Source organism: Chiloscyllium punctatum, chromosome 36, assembly GCF_047496795.1.
Source record: "Chiloscyllium punctatum isolate Juve2018m chromosome 36, sChiPun1.3, whole genome shotgun sequence".
NCBI classification, from domain to species: Eukaryota; Metazoa; Chordata; class Chondrichthyes; order Orectolobiformes; family Hemiscylliidae; genus Chiloscyllium; species Chiloscyllium punctatum.
The window spans coordinates 63,341,107-63,364,213 of record NC_092774.1 but is presented as its reverse complement, the minus strand read 5'-3'; the positions used below and the strand labels follow the sequence as shown (position 1 = coordinate 63,364,213).

Genomic DNA, 23,107 nt, shown 5'->3' with positions numbered 1-23,107 from the left:
TGTGGGACTGGAGAAGTACGAACGTTGCAACCTTGTTCAAGAAGGTTAAGCAGGGATTATCCAGGTAATTTTGGACTGGTGAGCTTGACGTCAGTAGTAAGGAAGCTGCTGCAGAAGATACTAAGGTATAGGATCGATTCCTATTTGGAAGAAAATGAGCTTATCAGTGCACGCATCGAGGTTAAATTAGATTTTCTACAGTGTAGAAATAGGCCCTTCGGCCCAGCTCGTCCACGCCAACCCTACGAAGGGTTGCCCACTATTTCTTTCTGACTAATGCACCGAACACTGTGGGCAATTTAGCATGGCCAATTCACCTGACCTGTGGGAGGAAACCGGAGCACCCGGCAGAAACCCACGCAGGCACAGGGAGAATGTCCAAACTCCACACAGACAGTCGTCAGAGGCTGGAGCCCGAACTGGGACCCCGGATATATATATATATATATATATATATATATATATATATATATATCAATGTGACAATCCTTTCAATGCGGCTCAGTTCCATGAGAAACTCCACTTTTAATTGTGAACATGAGGAAAAAAACAATCCTTTTCCAGGGTGCAAACTGCAAACGTGCCAAACTGAGGGAATACACAAGGAAAATACCTAAAAGAGAGATAGAAAGTATTTGAGCACCTTTGCAGAGTCTGCTCCCTCTCTGGATTCACTCCAGCTGCTACAAGTAAACCTCGCTGTGGGTCAGGCAGCCCTGTATCGGGAAGCACTGGGATGGTCAACTCCGACCAGTTTAAATGGAGAACACATCTCCACATTAAACGGCCTCGAGGCAAACTTTCCTTCCTTCCACTTAAAGTTTAAAACCCCTCAAAGCGAAATTCCCCAGGTAACTTTGGAAGAATTCTTCTCGATGTTCGCTTATTATTTCTATGAGCACTTTGTTTACGTTTGAACTTTGCGAGTTTTGAACATTTTTGATTCTGAGTGAAATCATAGATCGAAAAACAGAATGTGGGAATTTAGACAGTTTATTTTTCAACATCGGCGATATGTCTCCACAACAGCATATGACACGACATCAGGGAACCTCTTCTGACGTCATTCTCAAACGTGCATGCCACACGCCAGATGAAAAGCTGAATACTTCTCTGGAAAAGCTGCCGTACAATGCAGGAGAATGGCACAACTGGTGTGTGTTGGGACCATAACCCAGCTGAGAAACCATTCTCTCCCGCCAGCACAGCATCTTTCTATCGCTCCGAAAACAGACCTTTGGAGCAAGTTCACATTCAAAGCTGTTCATAATCCCCGTATTAATGTAACTGACACCTCTCACCCCAAGGCTTTCAGCGAAAGAGAGAGAGAGAGAGAGAGAGAGAGAGACAGCAGAAGAGCGAATGGACTCTGCCCTCCCCCCACAACAACGTGCAAGTAGAAACAAAATGGTTTAATTATCCGACAGTGGAGATCGCCCAGTTCCTGGGGATGAGAATGACAGTGCTCCGGGGACAGAATCACAAGCAAATGTTCTGGAAACTCTTTGTTGCTTGCAATTCTTGAAGCAATGTGGAATGTATTTCACACTGAGCAAGTTTCAGCTGCCTCAGAGTCTCCAATGTACATTGCTCTGTTTGCCGCCAGCTCAGAGAGAGACCAATAGGAAGGACAGAGGAGTGAATAACGATCTGCGTGGGAGGGTGAACAACTGTTAATGGAGACTGTTAGTGGCTAACAATAAGTAGTGTGTCATAGCAGACTATGTGATAACAAGGGCTCGTATGTGTGTGGTAGGAGTCAAGGACATGGGGGATTTCAGGCCCTAAAGTTATGGAACTCGATATTGAAGACCGGAGGGCGGTAGGGGCTCCAAGTGGGAAATGAGGTGTTGCTCTTCCATCTGGAGCTGGAAAACTGCTGGAAACCTGAGACAGAGATGTTGGTCAGGGAACAGGGTGATGGTGATGTGTTAAAGGGGCAGGCATCAGGAAGGTCAGGGCCTTTTTTGCGGACAGAGCCGAAATGTTGAGCAAAGATTCACCCAGTTTATGCTTCATGCTACATTGGGGAAACGACACTGTGCGAGCAGCGAATGCAGTAGACTAGGTTGTGGCAAAGGTGCAGGTAAAGTGCTGCTTCATCTGGCAGGTATGTTTGAGCCATTGGTTATTCAAGAGGGGGCAGGTAAATGGGCAAGTGTTACACATTTGGCGGTTACAGGGGAAAGTGCCTTGGGACAATGGGAGATGGATGCCTTGGGACTGTTGGGACTATGGGAGATGATGAAAGTGAAGAAAGAGTGGACCCGATGTGTAACACCTGCCCATTTACCTCCTCCCACATATAAATCCCTGAAGTTTGGAGAACGTTCCGTTGAATGATTCAGTACCACGTGAGCCATGATCTGATTTGTATTCATGTTCCGGGGCCAGCATCATTATTGATTCACAACAGCTGCAGGCCATCGCTGGGGGCTTGCCTTATGACTTCACGGTGCGGCCGGAAGCGCCAGGAACAGTTTAGGAAAGAGGCCGCCCGGTGAGTCAGGCAGCCCTGCATCGGGAAGCATTGGCCAACCACTTTCAGTTAACGTGGGGAACCCATCTCCACATTCAACAGCCTCTTTCTAATTTAAGATCAAGATCCTCCAAACCGAACTGATCCAGGTAAGTTTGGAAGAATTTCTTCCAGGTTTTCGCAAATTATTTCAATGAGGACGTTGTTAAAGTTTGAATGTTGAAAGTTTTGAAACTTTGTGATTCTGAGTGAAATTACAGTTCCTGCACATCAGGCATTCAAACCTCTTCTCGGCTCCAGGCCAATCAGAAAGCTCGGGAACAGGCAAAACACTGAAAGGCTCGAAGGCGATGGACCCAGTGTAGGAGAGCTAGTTCCTAGTGACATGGATGTGCCTGCAGAGGGTGGGATCAGACTGTCCCTATGTCTCCACAATGTATGTCCCAGGCTTTATTATGGAAAAATAAAACTGATGGCGGGGCAAACTGAATTATGCATTACTTCAGTACTAGCTTCCTCGAAGAGATTGTGGAGGCCACCCAAATGCTTGTCGTTGTGGCGCATTTTGTCAGCGCGCTTAGCTATTAACTGCAAGGTTGGTGTTTTGAAACCACCCAAGGTGATTTCACTCCAACCGCTTTCTTAGCTGCAATGTAGCGTGTATTTAATTGGGTCAGGAAAATGTTTCCCAGACGGAAATCGTCTCCACTGAGGAAACACAAAGGGGTTTCTGAACTGATTCAATGTCCAACGTCAAGGACTGCGGATACTGAGAATCCGAGACAGGAAGAGAACCTGCTGGAGAAACTCAGCAGGTTTGGTAGTACCTGTGGGAGAAGGCAAAGTTCAGAAGAAGTTGTGAAATCTTGTCTCTTCTTCTCTTTCCACAGATGCTGCCTGACCTGCTGAGTTGCTCCTGCAATTTCAGTTTTTGTTTTAACTGAAAGTCCATATCATCTTTCGGGATGAAACACCTAGACTCGCCAAGTGCAAATATTTAACCCTATCGAAACCTGTGAAGTGTTTGGACTCAAAAAACTCAGCAGTGATTTACTCTTTCTAAGCTCCACAAGCAGAGAGACCTGGGAAATGAAGCTGTCAGTGTGGTTCTGTACTAGTGGACCGAGTGGTGAAAGCGATGGACATGAAATCCATTGTAGTTTCCCCACGCAGGTGTGACCCTTGCCGACTACAGTTGAGAAATGTCGTCAAAAACAAAGGGAGACTGTTCCCCGGTTTCGTATTTAAGATTCAAATCACTGGAGTTGGGAAATATTTCACTCACATTGGTAACGATGAGAATCTGCAACCCACTGTCTGTCAGGATGGAACAAGCAGATATCCGCGGAAATCGTGATCGAAATGAAGCAGGCACCTGAGGACAAGGGTGTTTCCTTTGCCAGTGAAAGATACTGCTTCACAAAGTTGGGCCTGTGGAAGGGAATCAGTGACGGTGATTATCTTTGATTGTTCAGCTTGTGAATGTTCCCATTGCTGCGCATGTCCGTGTTAACGTCAGAGCATGGTGGCGTTCGGTGCTCTCAGGATCATGGGCGCAATGGATGACGCATCTGACTCCACCTACTTGTTTCAAATGCTGCTCACAGCTTCTTCACACATCCCAATTAATCTTTCTCATTGTCCTGAAACCGGCGGATGGGTACAATTCCTAATCTGCAGGAATGAGAATCTTTTCACTGTCTCGTGTCAGTAAATGTTTCTGAGAACATCGGAGTCAAGTCACAGCGCTGTCAGAGGAGGGGAAGCTGAAAGACCCCATGCACTGCTCACGGACACATTTCACTTTCCCCAACACACCGCCCCAACCACTGCGGCTCTTGGGAGTGGAAAGGGAACAAACACCAAAACCCAGTCTCAGCTTTGTGAGTATTCAGGAAATAAGAAAACTGTTCATCCCTTCGGGTCTTCCATCCTGGGCAGACAGCGTTGATTTTAAATGGCTGTCCAGTCAGTGCCGATTCGTTTTGGCTGAAAAAAGTCTTCCTTATCTCATCCCAGCATTTCTTGCCACATAGACCTGTGTGGCAGAGTTCATGTATATATTTCCTTGTATGGTATTTTGTAAATTACATTCGTTTTCTGGTTGTTTGTATAGAGTATTTCAGGTTCATTAGCCGCTGTTTAAGTGTGTTGGTAAATTTGTGGGCTACCATGATGCTGAGAGGGTTTAGTTCTCTGGACATCATTTCCCAGATGTCTTTAATGTAAAGTAATATGGCTAGGGTTTCTGCAGACGTTGTGTCTGCTTGTGTAAGTTTGTTGATGTGAAATTGGCACACTGGGTTTATTGGGTCGGCAAAAGTGAGGACTGCAGATGCTGGAAACCAGAGTTTAGATCAGAGTGGTGCTGGAAAAGCACAGCAGGTCAGACAGCTTCCGCGAGGATCAGAAAAATCGACGTTTCGGGCAAAAGCCCTTCATCAGGAATAGAGGCAGGACCCCTCCAGGGTGGAGAGATAAATTGGGGGGTGCTGGGCCGAAGGTAGCAAAGAGTGCAATAGGTGAATGGGGGTGGGGATGAGGTGACAGGTCCGAGAGGAGGGTGGAGCGGATAGGTGGGAAGGGAGATTGGCAGGTGAGACAAGTCATGACGACAGCGCTGAGCTGGAAGGTTGGAACTGAAGTAAGGTGGGTGGAGGGGAAATGAGGAAACTGCTGAAGTCCAAATTGATGGCCTGCGGTTGAATTTACCCGAAGCGGAAGATGAGGCGTCTATCCTCCAGGCATCGGGTGGGGAGGGAGCGGCGATGGAGGAGGCCCAGGACCTGCATGTCCTCGACAGTGTGGGAGGGGGTGTTGAAATGTTGGGCCATAGGGCGATGGGGTTGATTGGTGCGGGTGTCCTGGAGATGTTCCCTCAAGTACTGTGACTTGACTCTGCGAGGAGTCTCCAGTCTCCCCAATGTAGAGGAGACCCCATCGGGAGCAATGGATACAAGAAATGATATTGTTGGATGCACAGGTGAAAGCTTTCCAACTGCTGTGGCCTGGATTCGATTTCCGAGCAGGGAAGAAAATTTCAGTAGAGCCATCAGAGCATATCTGCATCTCCCTGGTGGTCTCGTGGTTAGGAATCGACGCTCTCACCGTCGCGCCCCGGGTTCGATTCCAGGTTAGGGAAGCAGTTTTCTTGGGGTTTATAGGATACACGCTCTTCTCAAATGCGCTGTACAGTTAATTATTGATCTTCGGAGTTCCTGGGTGTTGCAGTGTTTCGTGGCGAGTTGAAATCGTGTCCTGATTCAGATCTGCTTGTATGTGTCGTGGTGATTGCTTCTGTAGTTAACCTCTTGGTTCGCGTGTGTTGCTTTCCTGCAGAGGCTGTTTTGAATTTACCATTGACTGTTCGCTCTACTGTGACATCTAGAAATGGCACTTTGTTGTTGTTCTCCTCTTTTGTGAATTTTATGCCAGTAAGGATAATGTTGATGGTGTTGTCGGTTTCCTCTAATTTGTTTCATTTTTTGATGACAAAAGTGTCATCGTTGTAGCGGACTCAAACTTTGGGTTGGATCATTGGAAGGACTGTTTGTTCGACTCTCTGCATTATTGCTTCTGCTAGGAATCCTGATGCTGGTGATTTCATGGGTGTTCCTATGATTTGTTTGTAGGGTTTGTTATTGAATATGAAGTTGGTGGTAAGGCATAGTTCCATGAGGTTGGCAGCGTTATCGTTGCTGATGAATTTGAGGCTGTATTTGTGTCTTTGGCTGTTCGCGGAGTGTCTTCAGTTTTCTTTGGCCACGTTGATGTTAATGGATGTGAACAGGGCTGTTATATCAAAGGACATCATTATTCCATCCTATTCTATGTTAGTGTCTTTGGTGTTCAGGAATGTTTGGATGGAGTAAATGGGGTGGCGTGAATCTTCGACTTGGTGTTTTAGTCTTCAGTGGAGGCCTTTGACTAGTCTGTATATTGGTGTTCCAAGTAGTGAGACTATGGCCTAAGGGGGCCTCCTGGTTTGAAGGGGAGGAGAACAACAACAAAGTGCCATTTCTAGATGTCACAGTAGAGCGAACAGTCAATGGGGAACTTCAAACTAGCATCTACGGAAAAACCAACACACCCAAACCAAGTACTTAACCACAGAAGCAATCATCCCAACATCCACAAATGAAGCTGCATCAGGACATTATTTCAACGAGCCACTACACACTGCTGCACAGAGAAACTGCGAAGAGCACAAGAGAAATACATATATAGTGTATTAAAGGAGAACGGGTACCGAATAAACCCAGTCCACCGATTTCTCATTGATGCTTCCAAGCTGACTCTCAAAAAGTCGGTTTGTCCCTCCATTCTTTCCTGTTTGTTTTTTGTGGGTTTGACTGAGTATTGGAGTTGGGAGGTTTTGCTGTGGTTGTACAGGACATTGGTTAGACCACTTTTGGAATATTGTGTGAAATTCTGGCCTCCCTCCTATCAGAAGCATATTATGAAATTTGAAAGGGTTCTGAAGCACCAATGGGTCCGCAGAGAGGAAGAGGCCCTTCTGCTGCCCTGAGTGCGGGAAGGCCTTCAGTGATTCCTCTGCCCTGCTGACGCACCAGTTGGTCCACACCAGGGAAGTCTGTTCTCTGGCCCCAAGTGCGAGATGGCCATCAGCAGTTCTTCCCACCTGCTGCGACACCAGTGGGTCAACACTGAGGAGAAGCCGTTCTTCTGCCCCGAGTGCAGGAAGGGCTTTGCTCTTTCTTCCGACCTGCTGGCACATTGGTGGGTCCACATGGGGGAAAGGTCATTCAGTTGTACTAAGTGCAGGAAGGCCTTCATCAATTTCTCAGCCCTGCTGACTCACCAGTCAGTCCACACCGGGGAGAAACCGTTCTCTTGCCCGAGTGTGGGAAGGGCTTTACCCGCTCCTCCACACTGCTGAAGCACCAGCTGGTCCACATGGGGGGATGGTGGTTGGAGGGGGGGAGGCCTTTCTGCTGCCCTGAGTGCGGGAGGTCCTTCAGCAATTCCTCCGCCCTGCTGAAGCACCAGTGTGTCCACACCGGGGAGATGCCCTCCAGCTGGCCCGAGTGTGTGAAGAGGATCATGTTTTCCTGCAACTTGCGGAAGCATCAGCGGGGGCACCAGTGCTCCCAGCAATCAGATCCTACCAGTGACGCTGCCTTTAGTCACCCTTAAGGACTAAACCTCCTGACAGTTCTGACAGTGGGTGCAGTGGGAGAGTAGGTGGGCTGTTTTTGTTTTCTGCTGGACTGCAATTGACTCCCCCACCCCCCACAACCACAACCCCATGGTGACTCAGGGTTAGCACTGCTGCCTCATGGCACCAGGAACCCAGGAATACTTCCACCCTTGGGGGTCTGTGTGCAATTTATGGAGCGTAGAAAAATGGATCTGAGTAGGTTACTCTTCGGAGAATCAGTGCAGATGTGTTGGGCTGAAGGACCTGTTTCCACACTGTAGGAGTTCAACCATCAAATGAGCTTTGGTTTCATTGAAAACTGCTGCTCATTGAGCCAGGGACTGCACATTGCCAAATGAAATGATCCAGAGAAACCTACGACTGCAAGACCATCTGAGCAGAAGTTAGGCCATTCGGCCCGTCAAATCGACTCTGCCATTCGTTAGTGACAAAAGTAGTGTATATGAGATTAGGTACAGAGTGCAAACAGGCCATTTGTCCGAACAAGTCCACACCGACCCTCCGAAGAGTAACCCATCCAGACCCATTTCCCTCTGACGAATATACCTAACTCTATGGGCAGTTAAGCATGGCCAATCGACATGACCTGAACATCTTTAGACTCTCGAAGAAAACAGGACCACCCAGAGAAAACCAACGCAGACACTGGGAGAATGTGCAAACACCTCACAGACAGTCACCCAAGGCTGGAATAAAACCTGGGTCCCTGGCACTGTGAGGCTGCAGTGGTTACCACTGAGCAACTTCATGTTGCAACCCGAAGTAGGCAAGCAGGAGGATGAGAGAATACAGCAAGCCAGGCAGCACCAGGATGTGGCGTCGTCAACGTTTTGGGTATTAACCCTTCTTCAGGACTGAAACGTTGACTTCTCTGTGAGAAACGAATTACGGGAATGTTGCTGGGGGTTGGAGGGTTTGAGCTATAGGGAATGGCTTAATAGGCTGGGACTGTTTTCACTGGAGCATCAGAGGCAGAGGAGTGACTTAATAGAGGTTACAAAATCATGAGGGGCATGGACAGGGTAATAGACAAGGTCTTTTCCCTGGGATGGGGGAGTCCAGAACTAGACGGCACAGGTTTATGGTGAGAGCCGAAATATATTAAAGGGACAACTTCTTCATGCAGACGGTAGTACTTATATGAAATGAGCTGCCACAGGATTTGGGTCAGGTGTTGTCAAATGGGACTAGATTAGTTTAGGATATCAGGTCAGCATGGACCAGTTGTACCAAAGGGTCTGTTTCCATTTTGTATGTGTCTCTGACTACTGGTCCTGATGTAAATTTAAAATAGAGTCCAAGTAACTTTAAATACTTCAATCTTGTTGTGCTCACCTCCTGAAAAGATTAAACATGCTGAGTTGGACAAAGTATCCCAACACTTCAACCAAACCCAGAGTTGAAGAAGTCAGAAGTCAGAACATCGAGGGGACCAAAACTGATCACAAAATTCCAGGTGCAGCCTCATCAACGTCCTGTATACCTACAACATAACTTGCCAACATCTCTTCTCAATTCCCGAACTGAAAAAGGCCAGTGTGCTGAAACCTTTCTTCACTGCCTTGTGTACCGATGTAATCAGAGATATAGGACCTACTTTAAACTGATCCACAATCCTGCTTCTGGGAGCACAGTGACTAATAGGGAAGGCAAAAGGGAGATTGGCCTTTAAATGGAGTATAAAAGTAGGGAGGTTATAGTGGAGGTTTTGATTGAATCAGTTCAATCAGCTGACAGTGGATCTGAATCACATGCAGATCAGACCAGTTTCCGACAGCAGGAAACCAGATACGTTCTTACAACAAACCACAACGATTTCATCAGTCGACTCTTAATTCCAGATTTATATTGAATTCAGATTCCACCTTCTGCCGTGGCAGGTTTTGAACCCAAGTCCCTAGAACATTACCTGGGTGAATAGTCTGGTGACAATAAAGTCGGCCATCGCCTCCCCTGAACACATTGGCTTATTCTGTTTAGAGGTAATAAAGGAGCAAGAGGTTTCAGCAGCTGCTAAGTTGTTGATATTACACAAGGGAATATCAGCACTCTCAGTAATGGCACACACTGAAGTCTGTGTTCTGTATCAGAGGTAAGGGCTCAGGAACCAGAAGATGTAGGAACAGGAACATGCCATTCAGCCCCTTGAGCCTGCTTCTCCATTCAGTAGGATTCTAGGTGATCTGGCATTCCCCACATTCACTTTCCTGTCCTTTTCCTGCAACTGTTCATCCCCCAACTCTTCACGAATCTATCGATCCTAGTTTTAAAGTGACATGAAGGCTGTCAACAGAGTGACTGGGGTGGGGGAGGGGGGGGGCGGGGACGGGGGCAAAGGTCGAACTTGGGGACTAAAACAATGGCTTCACACTTCACAATATTTAACTAAGGGAATGTTTATGGTTATCCAATGCTGGAAATTGGGCAGGCATTCAGATGAAATTATTGGTAAATTATGAATGACAGAGGAGTCGGGAGAGAAGTGGTGTTCAGGCACAGTTGGATATCATCAGTATAGATGCCAACACCAGCAGCTACGGTTAAACAAATCAGAACGGAAGACGCTAAAAGCAGACCCTCCCAGAGGATAGAGTGATGTTGGAGAGGGTCAGTACTGTCATTAACCCTGATCAAGGCGGGAGTAGGCCACTCGGCACTTCGAGCCTGCTGCAATATTCAATACGATCATGGCTGATCTGAATTCAACCTCAATTCTACATTCCAACACATCCACGACAATCTTTCATCCACGTGGTTATGAAGAACCTATCTGCCTCTGCCTTAAAGATTTTGAATCCACTGCCTTTTGAAGAAGACACACAACCCTCAGTAAAAAAAAGAAATCATCCTCATTTTTGTCTTCTACATTTAAAATATGACCCTGTACTTTCAGATATTAAGATAGGGACACAAGCTGCATTCAAATACTACCTGTGAACAGTTAATTATGTCAAAGTGCTTCACATGAACATAATGAGAATTCCTTTCAAAATCACAAGACCGGAGCACAGATTGAGACAGGTGACCAAAGACTTGGTCAAAGGGACAAGTTTAGGGCAATCTTTTAAACAGGTTCAATTTCCCAAACATCAAAGGACAAAGACGTGAACAACAAACACAAAATAGCAAAGAATGGGAAACAACAGTGTAGTCATAATGTCACAGGATGAGTAATCCAGGGAACATGAGTTCAAATCCCACCACAGCAAGAGGTAAGATGTGAATAATTCAAATCATAAATGGGGAACACAAAGTTAGTCTCGGTATGGTCTCGATGGCACTGACGTCAATTGTCCTAAAAACCCATGTTCATCAATGTCCTTTCAGGAGGGAAACTGCCATCCTTGCATGGTCTGACTTACATGTGACTCCAGACCCACAGCAATGTGGTTGACTCTTAAACTGCCCTCTGAATTGGCACAAGTAAGACACCTTGCACTTAGGGATGGATAACATACATCAACCTTGTGAAAGTGTCATAACAGAAATTGCTGGAGAAACTCAGCCAGTCTGGCAACACTGGTGGAGAGAGAGAGAAAGAAACAAAGACAATATCCTGGCTTGAGTCCAGAACAGTTGTGAAGAAGGGTCACAGCACTTGAAATGCTAACTCTGCTTCTCTCTCCACATATGCTGCCAGTCCTATTGAGTTTCTCCAGCATTTGATGCATTTTTGTGTTTCAGATCTCCAGCATCCTCAGTTCTTCATTACACTGAATAAGGAAAGCTCAAATCCCATAAGAGGGTAGAGCAGAAGGGCTGGAATTACTCAGCAAGTCTGGCATCAGCTATGGAGATAAAAAGAGTTCGTCCTTCGGGTCATTGAATGATCTTATATCAGGGACAAACTTTTGGGGAAGCTGCAAGAATAAAAGGCATTGGTGCAACTTCAACATCTGGGAGAACTCTCTCAGCCATGGGGGTCAGGCTGACTCAGCATTCTGGTCCTGTTCATTACCTGTTAAATTCTCCATTTGTTGTTCTTGTTATATTTCTACATGGTTGACACATTCCTATGTTTTAAAATGAAATTGCAAACAGACAAGAATTTTCCATGTAAGTAATCATACATTAGAGGGTTTGGAACGTGAATGTAACTTTTAAACAGAAAGTATGTATTCATGCACGGGGTGTGGGCATCGCTGGCAATACCAGCATTTATACCCATCCTTAACCACCCTGTGGTTGGTTGGAAAAGTGCATGAAGATGTCTCAGATTGTCTTGATCAGCACAGCAATCTCAAAGATGGGTGTGCTCAGGTAGAAGTACCCTCCACTCCCACAGCCAAGTCTGCATTCACTTCAATTATTGATGCCATCTAAACCTCCCAAGACAAGGACAGCATGGGATGACAATCAGAATAAAGCTTCCTCTACTCTTAAATTTCAAGTGAAGCTACTTCAACACTGTCCCCAACAAACACTGCCAAGACAGAGACTGCATTGAGTTAGATACAGAGTAAAACTTCCTCTCCACTTCCCCATTCATACAGTCCCAGGACAATGACAGCAGAGGGTTAAATAAACAGTAGAGCTTCTTATGTTCTGACTGACATTTAGTACGTCCTACAACAATCCACAAGGAAAATTCAGAACTGTGACTGCAATCTGGTACTGAATTCACACATCCTAATGGGAATGACAGCAACAGAAAATCATGTCGTGACACACAGATAAAACACACACAATGTACAACAAAACTAGACTGTTATTGCGATCAAAGACATTTAAATGACAGGAGACATAGTCCCTGCAGTGATCCGAATGTGAGCTGAGCAAATTTCACACTTGAACAATATTCTCTGGGAATGCAATGTCCACCTCACCGCTGTCTATTCAGTTCCTCTGCTCTCGTTCAGGGCTGAGTTGCGGATGACCACATTGTGGCGTGGGGGTCAAGAGGTTGGACAGTTAACTTGGATTGAGGCCATCCTTTGTCATGCCAGTGAGGTCGAGGGTCGGTCATTTACTCAACTTATAATCGGGGACAAGGGGATGTCAGGCTGGGCTTGTATCAGTTTGAGTTTAGAAGAAACAGTTGATTCGATGGAGCTGTATAACATCTGGAGAGTACTTCATGGAAATGTAATGTCAACTCAATTCTAGCCAGAGACTCGTCTCTCATTTAAGATAGGAGAGTTTTGTTTTTTCTCTCAAATGTTCTCGAGTGTTTGAAATTCACTTTTTAAGATAGCAGCATGTGGTGGTGTCACGGTGGTTAGCACTGCTGCCTCACGGCATCAGTGACCTGGGTTTGATCCTACTTTCGGGCCGACTGTCTGTGTAGAGTTTACACATTCTCCCCTTGTGTCTGCGTGGGTTTCCTCTGGTGCTCTGGCCTCGTTCCACAGTCCAAAGGATGTGCAGATGAGGGTGGATTGACCATGGGAGATGCAGGGTTACAGGGATTGGGTAACGAACTGGGTCTGGGTGGGACGGTCACTCAATGTTGACTCGATGGCCTGAATGACCGAATGAGGTGGACATTGCATTCCCAGAGAATATTGTTCAAGTGTGAAATTTGTTCAGCTCACATTCGGATCACTGCAGGGACTATGTCTCCTGTCATTTAAATGTCTTTGATCCCAATAACAGTCTAGTTTTGTTGTACATTGTGTGTGTTTTATCTGTGTGTCACGACATGATTTTCTGTTGCTGTCATTCCCATTAGGAATTGGCCAAAGCAATCAATAGTATGTACTTGCTTTATGGTTACCGACATCAAATTACATTCATGGTTTTGGTTATTTCATCTCTTACATTATCGTATTCAACCAACTACAGCATCTAGAAACTTGCTTAATTACAATATCCAATATCTGCAGAGTATTTTTTCTTTTTGTCACGACCATTATCTTGAACTCTGACGTGTGACCTCTTCATTGCTGTCAAAGTTCCTTATTTATCCCGACATTGTCATGGTTTTACTTTGTCGAATGTCTTCCTGGCTTTTGCAGTTAAGACCCTATATTCTGCCCTTGTCAACATTTTCCCTTACAATTCTCTACTAAGGATTTCATGAAAAACCTCAGAGTGTGGTGAGACTGCGGAACTCACTACCATAGTGAATACTTGGGGTGGAAGACACTACAACTAAGGGTAAGCAACCCAATACAAATGAATGTCACTGTCACTAGATTCACAACAGAGTGAAATTAAAACATGCAATGTCCCTCAATTTCTCAACTGTTCCTAACCAGACTTGATGAAGAACAGATCTTGCACCTCAACATTATAATTTAAACAAAAACCAACAATTATAAATATGGCAAATTTTCTAGGGCAAAGTTAAAGAAGATAATCTAATTAATAGCAATGATTCAAATCCTTTGATCAAGTCCCCTACCATCTCAGAGACTTAAACTTAAGTGGCAAATTAAGAAAGAATTGTTTTTAAACTTACCAATTCAAACAAACAGTTTTCAACAATGGATTGCCAAGCCTTTGTGCAATCCTTGGACTATTTACTGTTTCACAGACACGGAACTGTAAATCTAATTTAAAAGTCACTGTTGAATGTGAACAGACATCCCAACATATTGAGCCATTTTTTACAGGCTGGGACTCATTCCCAGAAAGAGCCAACAATTCTTTAACTGGACAGTAGAATCTAGGGAGAACAGCTGCTGGGCTCAACAAGCAGCAACGCCCAATGGAAGCAGTTGGCGGCGGGGCTGGGCGGGGCAAGGGCATAAAACAAAAAATCCCACTGACTCTCCCACAGCACAGGCACTGTCAGAATGCACAGGGGCTCAGTCCTGGGAATGACCCACAGCAGTTTCGTGAAGTGAACCACACTTGATGAACAGATATTGCACACCAGAATGAGAATTTAAACAAAAACAAACAATTCTGAATCCGGCAAATTTACGAGGGTAAAGTTAAACAAGATAATCCAGTTAATAGCAATGATTTAATCCCTTTGATCAAGTCCTCCACCATCTCATAGATAGTAACTTAAGGGGTAAATTAAGGAAGAGAATTTTTAAAATTATCAATTCAAGCAAACAGTTTCCAACAATGGATTGCCAGGCCATTGGGCAATCCTTCGATGATGCGTTGTTCACAGGCACATAACCGTAAATTTAATTTCTAAGTCACTGCTGAATGCGAATGGACACCCTGAAGTATTCAGCTATTTCTTACAGACTAGAGCTCGTTCCCAGACAGAGTCAATAATTATTTAACTGGACAGAAAAATGCTAGAGAGAACAACTGCTGGTATCAATGAGCAGCAGCGCCCACTGGAAGCAAAGTTGCAGGGGTGGGGGAGCACGTCAGCATAAAACAAAAAAAACCGACCGACTCTCCCATTATAAGCACTGTCAGAATGTGCAGGGGTTCAGTCCTTTCAGTGACCCACAGCAGCTTCACCAGCAGAATCAGATTGTTGGGAGCACTGGTGCGCCCGCTGGCGCTTCTGCAAGGTGCGGAATGATGAGAACCTCCGCTTCCACTCGGGGCAGGTGAACGGCCTCTCCCCGGTATGGCCCCACCTGTGCCTCAGCAGTTGGGAGGAATTGCTGAAGGCCTTCCCACACTCTGGTCAGGAGAAGGGCCTCTCCCCCATATGGACCCGAAGGTGGGATGCCTGGGTAAAGCCCTTCCCGCACTTGAGGCAGGAGAACGGGCTCTCCCCGGTGTGGACCTGCTGGTGCCTCAGCAGGGCAGAGGTATCATTGAAGGAGTTCCCGTACTTGGAGCAGCTGAAGGGCTTCTCTAATATGTGGACCCGGCGGTGGATCAGTCGGACGGAGGAATAGCTGAAGGCCTTCCTGCATTCGGGGCAGGAGAATGGCCTCTCTCCTGTGTGGACCCCCTGGTGCCTCTGCACTACAGAGGAATTGCTGAAGGTCTTCCCGCACTCAGAGCAGGAGAACAGTCTCACCCCGGTGTTACTGCGCCCATGAGTCTCCAGGTCAGATGGGAAATGGAAGCCTTTCCCACAGTTGCCACATTTTCATGGTTTCTCCACAGGACGGGATTCCTCGGGTTTCTCCATGACCGAAGCTTCAGCTGCACACAAACGCGTGTACAGCACCTCCCTGCCGTGAATTCCTTTTCCCAGTCCGTATAACTTTTACTGGCTCCACAGTCAGAGTGCTGCAACAGTCGGGTCTCTCTTCCAGTCTCACTGATGCTGAAAACGTACTGAAAGAGGAACCAAAAAGCTTGGTTCCTTCTCACAGAATCATAGTCGAAAATTGTTATTGTCCCGATGGATTCAGTGACTGCCAGACATTGACGTGAAATTGAGGACTGCAAATGCTGGAGAGTCAGAGTCAAAGCACAGCAGATCAGGCAGCATCTGAGGAGCAGCAGAGTCAATGTTTCAGGCAAAGCTCTTCATCTATTGATATTGAAACGTCCGTCTTCAAATCTTCAAATAATCTGTAAAAAGAGATTACAAAAGTCATTACTGTCAGTCCAGGTTAGAAATTCCAAAAAAAGCAATTCTACTTTCCGCAGAACATTCTTTTCTTTTTCCACAAAATTGAAAGCACCATCCCACCCCCTCTCACCCCTCTATTCTCACACCGCTCAAACTAATCCTCCCGACGGTACTGATTCAGGATCTTACAGAGACCGAAAAATGAAAACATCAAGACAGAGACCTCTGAATTTTGGATGCCTCCACCTGAAAGTTAGTATCTTTCACGATATGAAGGAGTGAGTAAGTCTGATTTTGGGGAGCAAAAAAAAGTGTCAATTCAGGATGAACCTTCAATGCAGCTTCTTGAGATACAACCAGACACGAAATGGTTAACATCTGGGGAGGTGGAAGTGGGGAGATGGAGGAAATGAGATATCAAGGCATTGACACCGACACCAGATAGAAACTGAACACACAGGCATGGCAAACATTACGGGCAAGCCAGAGTCATAGAGATACACAGCACAGAAACAGGTCCTTCTGTCCAACTCATCCGTGCCGACCAGATAGCCTAAATTAATCTCGTCTCATTTACCAGCACTTGGCCCATATCCCTCTGAACTCTTCCTATTCATATACCCATCCAGATGCCTTTTAAATATTATAATTGGACCTACATCCACCACTTCCTCTGGCAGATCATTCCTTACACTTGCCTCCCTCACCCCAAACATATTATCCTCCTGTTCTGGACTTCTCCCATCTCAGGGAAATGATCTTGTCGATTTATCCTATCCATGCCTCTCATGATTCTATAAACGTCTGTAAGATCACCCCTCACCCTCTGGTATACCGGGGAAAACAGCTGAAGCAATGCGTTTACTTTTAACTTCACACTCACGGAACCTTACTCCCATGTAAAACATTGTTTCCCTCCCCCACACTGTTCATGGGAAAAACCAAGAGTGCTGAGACTCTGGAGTTGGGGGAATGCCACATAGAATTCCTGCAATGTGGAAACACGCCATTCAGCCCAACAAGTCCACACCGACCATCCAAAGCGTAACCTATGTGGACACTTTCCCCTATCCCATTCCACCAAACGTACTGCACACTATGGGCCCATTTAGTATGGCCACTTCTCCCGAAACTGCACATCATTAGATTTTGGGAGGAAACCAGAGCACCCGGAGGAAATCCAGCAGACACGGCAGGGAGAATGTGCAAACTCCACACAGACAGTCGCCCCAAGGCTGGAATCGAAAGCGGATCCCTGGCGCTGTCAGGCAGCAGTGCGAACCACTGATCCATCGGGCTGCCCATGTGTGCGGAAAGAGGTGGGGGCTGGGAACTTTGTTAATTGTACCACGCAGTGGATTGTTGAGTAAGGTTAAATCTCACGGGATCCAGGGAGAGCTAACCAACTGGGTACAAAATTTAGAAGCGCGTTGTTGGAGATGCTGGAATCCTTCCTGAAAACAACAGGAAGTGGACAGTGGGTCAGGCCGCGCTGTGCTACTCTATGCCTGGACAATGTGAATGTGGAGATGATGTTTCCACTAGGAGAAGGGTTGAGGATGCCAAGTCATTGAGGGCATTTAAGACAGAATTAAGTTCTTGATTAATAAGGGGTCAAGGGTTATGAGGAGAGGGCAGCAGAATGGGATGGAGAAACATATCATCCATGATCGACTGGTGGAGCAGACTCGATGGGCCAAATGGCCTCATCCTGCTCCTGTGTATTATGGTCTTAAAGCTGGGCAGATGACTTAAGGGGTTCTCACAAACTATTTCAGAATCCCGAAGAGGAGTTGTTGGAATCGAAACTTTAACTCTGCTTTCTCTCCACAGATGCTTCCAGTCCTGCTGAGTTTTTCCTGTGTTCTCAGTTTTTCTTTCAGATTTCCAGCATCCACAGTTCGATGTCTTATTTATCAAATTCATTTCTTGCCCTTCCCAAGTGTCTGGAACTTCATCTCCCTGATCTACAAACTGTTCACTTACCCTAGAAATGACCACTACCTCCTTATCAAAGTAGACCCCTTTGTTGCAAAATGATTGCAAAATTCTGTGACCAAATTTATTGCATTCGTAATTAGTTACACCAGGGACTCTCAATATCTCAGGCCAGAACACAGCTAGATTGTTTCAGACAGTACATTGATGTGATTTGATGCAATTCCCTATTCCCGACTTTACCAGCGTTTTGCTGGGAATGGAGGGTTTGAATTAAGAAGAAGCTGGGACATTTTTCCAATGGAGCCGAGGAAGTTGACAGACAACTTTAGAGATTTTTTAATCAGGTGTCATTTCCAGGAGGCTCAGAATATTTTATTGCTCCGGAAGGTGTAAAAGGGGGTCAAAGCTTCAGCAGAAATCGAGCAGAGCTGAGAACATACAACATTTAATTCTGTGGGAACAGGGAGATCAGAGGACAGAGAAATCAGGACCTGAAATCCGAGCTGACACCAGACTACCATGCTATCAGTGCTTTGATTAGCAGTGCCCACCCTCTACCGTTACTGAGCTCCTCACTCGACTTGAATGCCACGTATCCCCTCGATATTCCTAATCCAATCCTTGTCATTCCGAAGCCACATCTCTGTGAGGAGTCTCAGATCACAATTATTCTCTTCAATGTGTGCTGTCAATTAATTCGCTTTTGTTACAATGCAGCACACATTCACATACTGAGATTTTAGTTTTATTTTTTGTGATGGTTAGAATCCAGTTTTGATTGCTAGGACATTTATTCTCCTTGTCCCTTTCTATCATTCTCTGGTATTTGGTTTCCAAATCACGACATTGCTCACTGGCCTTGATTTGGATTGGCTATGCTAAATTGCCCAGTGTCCAGGGATGTGCAGGTTAGGTGGGTTAGCCATGGGAAACGCAGGGTTATAGTTTCAAAGTAATAGAGGGAGTAGGCCATTTGGACCATTGACTCTGCTGAGCCATTCATTAAAATCATGGCGGATCGATCAATCGACTCAGCTCCTCCGAATTGCATTATCCCAACTTCCTTTAATTCCCTTACCACGCAGACAACCCATCCAACAGTGTCTTAATGAAACTGCCTCTACTGCTTCCTTGAGCACAGAATTTCATTAATTGACCATTAACCACATTGGTCCTGCCCTGAGTTGCCTCATCAAAATGCAACAGCTCATATTTGTCTCAATTAATCTCGATCCACTACTCCTTGGCCGATCGGCTCATCTGATCAATTATAATTTATATTAAACTTTCTTTCCTACCTTATTCCCTAAAAGCTGAAAATCTCCATCCCACACTCTCACTCTCCATTCTCACTTTGTTGAATCTAATCACGGATGTCCTCATCCTGAAGGGTTTGGTTCATGCTGATTAACAGGCCCACATTCAAGGGAGACAGAACATAGAACATAGAACATAGAACAATACAGCACAGAACAGGCCCTTCGGCCCACGATGTTGTGCCGAACTTCTATCCTAGATTAAGAACCCATCCATGTACCTATCCAAATGCCGCTTAAAGGTCGCAAATGAATCTGACTCTACCACTCCCACGGGCAGCGCATTCCATGCCCCCACCACTCTCTGGGTAAAGAACCCACCCCTGACATCTCCACTATACCTTCCACCCTTCACCTTAAATTTATGTCCCCTTGTAACACTCTGTTGTACCCGGGGAAAAAGTTTCTGACTGTCTACTCTATCTATTCCTCTGATCATCTTATAAACCTCTATCAAGTCACCCCTCATCCTTCGCCTTTCCAACGAGAAAAGGCCGAGAACTCTCAACCTATCCTCGTACGACCTACTCTCCATTCCAGGCAACATCCTGGTAAATCTTCTCTGTACCCTCTCCAAAGCTTCCACATCTTTCCTAAAGTGAGGCGACCAGAACTGCACACAGTACTCCAAATGTGGCCTAACCAAAGTCCTGTACAGCTGCAACATCACCTCACGACTCTTGAATTCAATCCCTCTGCTAATGAACGATAATACTCCATAGGCCTTCTTACAAACTCTATCCACCTGAGTGGCAACCTTCAAAGATCTATGTACATAGACCCCAAGATCCCTCTATTCCTCCACCTGACCAAGAACCCTACCATTAACCCTGTATTCCGCATTCTTATTTGTTCTTCCAAAATGGACAACCTCACACTTGGCAGGGTTGAACTCCATCTGCCACTCCTCAGCCCAGCTCTGCATCATATCTAAGTCCCTTTGCAGCCGACAACAGCCCTCCTCACTGTCCACAACTCCACCTATCTTTGTATCATCTGCAAATTTACTGACCCACCCTTCGACTCCCTCATCTAAGTCATTAATAAAAATTACAAACAGCAGAGGACCCAGAACTGATCCCTGCGGAACTCCACTTGTAACTGGACTCCATGCTGAATATTTACCATCTACCACCACTCTCTGACTTCGACCGGTTAGCCAGTTTTCTATCCAATTGGCCAAATTTCCCTCTATCCCATGCCTCCTGACTTTCCGCATAAGCCTACCATGGGGAACCTTATCAAATGCCTTACTAAAATCCATGTACACTACATCCACTGATCTACCCTCATCCACATGCTTGGTCACCTCCTCGAAGAATTCAATAAGACTTGTAAGGCAAGACCTACCCTTCACAAATCCGTGCTGGCTGTCCCTAATCAAGCAGTGTCTTTCCAGATACTCGTAAATCCTATCCCTCAGTACCCTTTCCATTACTTTGCCTACCACAGAAGTAAGACTAACCGGCCTGTAATTCCCGGGGTTATCCCTATTCCCTTTTTTGAACAGGGGCACAACATTCGCTACTCTCCAGTCCCCTGGTACCACCCCAGTTGCCAGTGAAGACGAGAAAATCATTGCCAACGGTACTGCAATTTCCTCTCTTGCTTCCCACATAATCCTAGGATATATCCCGTCAGGCCCGGGGGACTTGTTATCCTCAAGTTGTTCAAAATGTCCAACACATCTTCCTTCCTAACAGGTATCTCTTCTAGCTTATCAGTCCGTTTCACACTCTCCTCTTCAACAATACGGTCCCTCTCGTTCGTAAATACTGAAGAGAAGTACTTGTTCGAGACCTCTCCTATCTCTTCCGACTCAATACACAGTCTCCCACCACTGTCCTTGATCGGACCTACCCTCGTTCTCGTCATTCTCAGGTTTCTCACATACGCATAGAATGCCTTGGGGTTTTCCTTGATCCTATCCGCCAGGGATTTTTCATGCCCTCTCTTAGCTCTCCTAATCCCTTTCTTCAGGTCCCTTCTGGCTATCCTGTATCCCTCCACTGCTCTGTCTGAACCTTGTTTCCTCAACCTTATGTAGCCTCCTTCTTTCTCATTACTAGACATTCAACCTCCCTCATCAACCAAGGCTCCCTCACACGACCATTTCTTTCCTGCTTGATAGGTACATACATATCAAGGACACGTCGTATCTGCTCCTTGAAAAAGTTCCACATTTCCACCACATCCTTCCTTGACAGCCTATGCTCCCAACTTATGCTCCTCAAATCCTGTCTTACAGGATCGTAATTTCCCTTCCCCCAATTGTAAAATCTACCTTGTTGTGCGTACCTATCTCTCTCCATAACCAAGGTGAAAGTCACAGAATTGTGGTCACCATCACCAAAATGTTCACCCACTAACAAGCCCACCACTTGTCCCGGTTCATTACCGAGTACCAAATCCAATATGGCCTCCCCTCTGGTTGGACAATCTACATACTGCGTTAGAAAAGCTTCCTGGACACACTGCACAAACACCGCCCCATCCAATCTACTTGATCTAAAGAGCTTCCAATCAATATTTGAGATCTAACTGAAACGTACAGAACATTGAACGGTCTGGACAGAGTGGACATTGGGAAGATGTTTTCATTGGGAGGAGAGACTAATACCCCGGGCATAGCCTTAGCATAAAGGGAGAATGGAGATTAGGAGAAATTTCTTTAGCCAGAGAGTGGTGAATCTATGGAATTCATTGTCACAGAAAACTGTGGCGGCCAGGTCACTGAGTATGTTTCACATTGAGATAGAGATGTACAGCAGAAAAACAGACTGTTTGGTCCAACTTGTCCATGCCGACCAACTATCCAAACCCAATCTTGTCCCACCTGACAGCACACGGCCCCATATCCCTCCAAACCCTTCCTATTCATACACCTACCCAAATGCCTTTTAAATGTTGCCATCGTACCAGCCTTCAACACTTCATCTGGCAGTTCATTCAATAAATGTACCATCCTCTGCGTGAAAAAGATGACCCTTAGATCTCTTTTGTATCTTTCCCTTCTAACGCGAAACCCATTCCCTCTGGTTCTGGACTCCCCCTCTCCACGGTAAAGACTTTGTCTATTTATCCTATCCATGCCCCTCATGATTTTATACACGTACAGTTACGACGTTTAAAAGACATTTGGATAAGTAGATGAATACGAAAGGTTCGAAGGTTTATGGGCCAAACACTGGTAGGTGGGACGAGTTTAGTTTGAGAACATACTCAGCATGGACTAGTTGGATGAAGGATCTGTTCAGTGCTGTCTGACTCTGTGACTGATCTGTACTGGTCTGAAAACCATTTTCTTACCTCCCCCCATAAGCATCCACTTCTTTGTTGTTCAAAACTCAGATGAACTTCGCCTTGAATATGTTCAATGACCCCACTTCTGAACTCAATTCCTCTTCGTAATATATCACTTGCCTCGCTCATTGCCTGCTGCATCTGCCCGACAACTGGCATTGACTGGTGTGGGGGGACTCTGAGACCCCTTAGTACATCCATACATCATTCCTGATGAAGGGCTTGTGCCCGAAACGTCCCCTGTCCTGCTCCTCAGATGCTGCCTGACCTGTTGTGCTTTTCCAGTGCCACATTTTTCGACTTTCACCTCTAGTCCTCACTTTCTCCACATTCCAATGTATCACCATTTAAACAATGCACTGCTTTTTTTTTTAAACAGCAAAGGCTATAATTTCACATTGCGGCACTGCACTTGCCATGTGTTTGCCAATTGAGACACAGGCCTGGACCAACTTCGGGAAGAGGTAAAAGACTGAGTTCTGAACAAAAACCGT

The 23,107-nt window shown here is 45.8% G+C and overlaps 1 long non-coding RNA gene across 1 annotated transcript in view; it reads left to right on the top strand.

The window, feature by feature from the left end:
- Positions 1 to 23,107, top strand: part of LOC140460585 (uncharacterized) — a 220,555-nt gene that overhangs the window by 64,007 nt on the left and 133,441 nt on the right. The window lies entirely within an intron of this gene.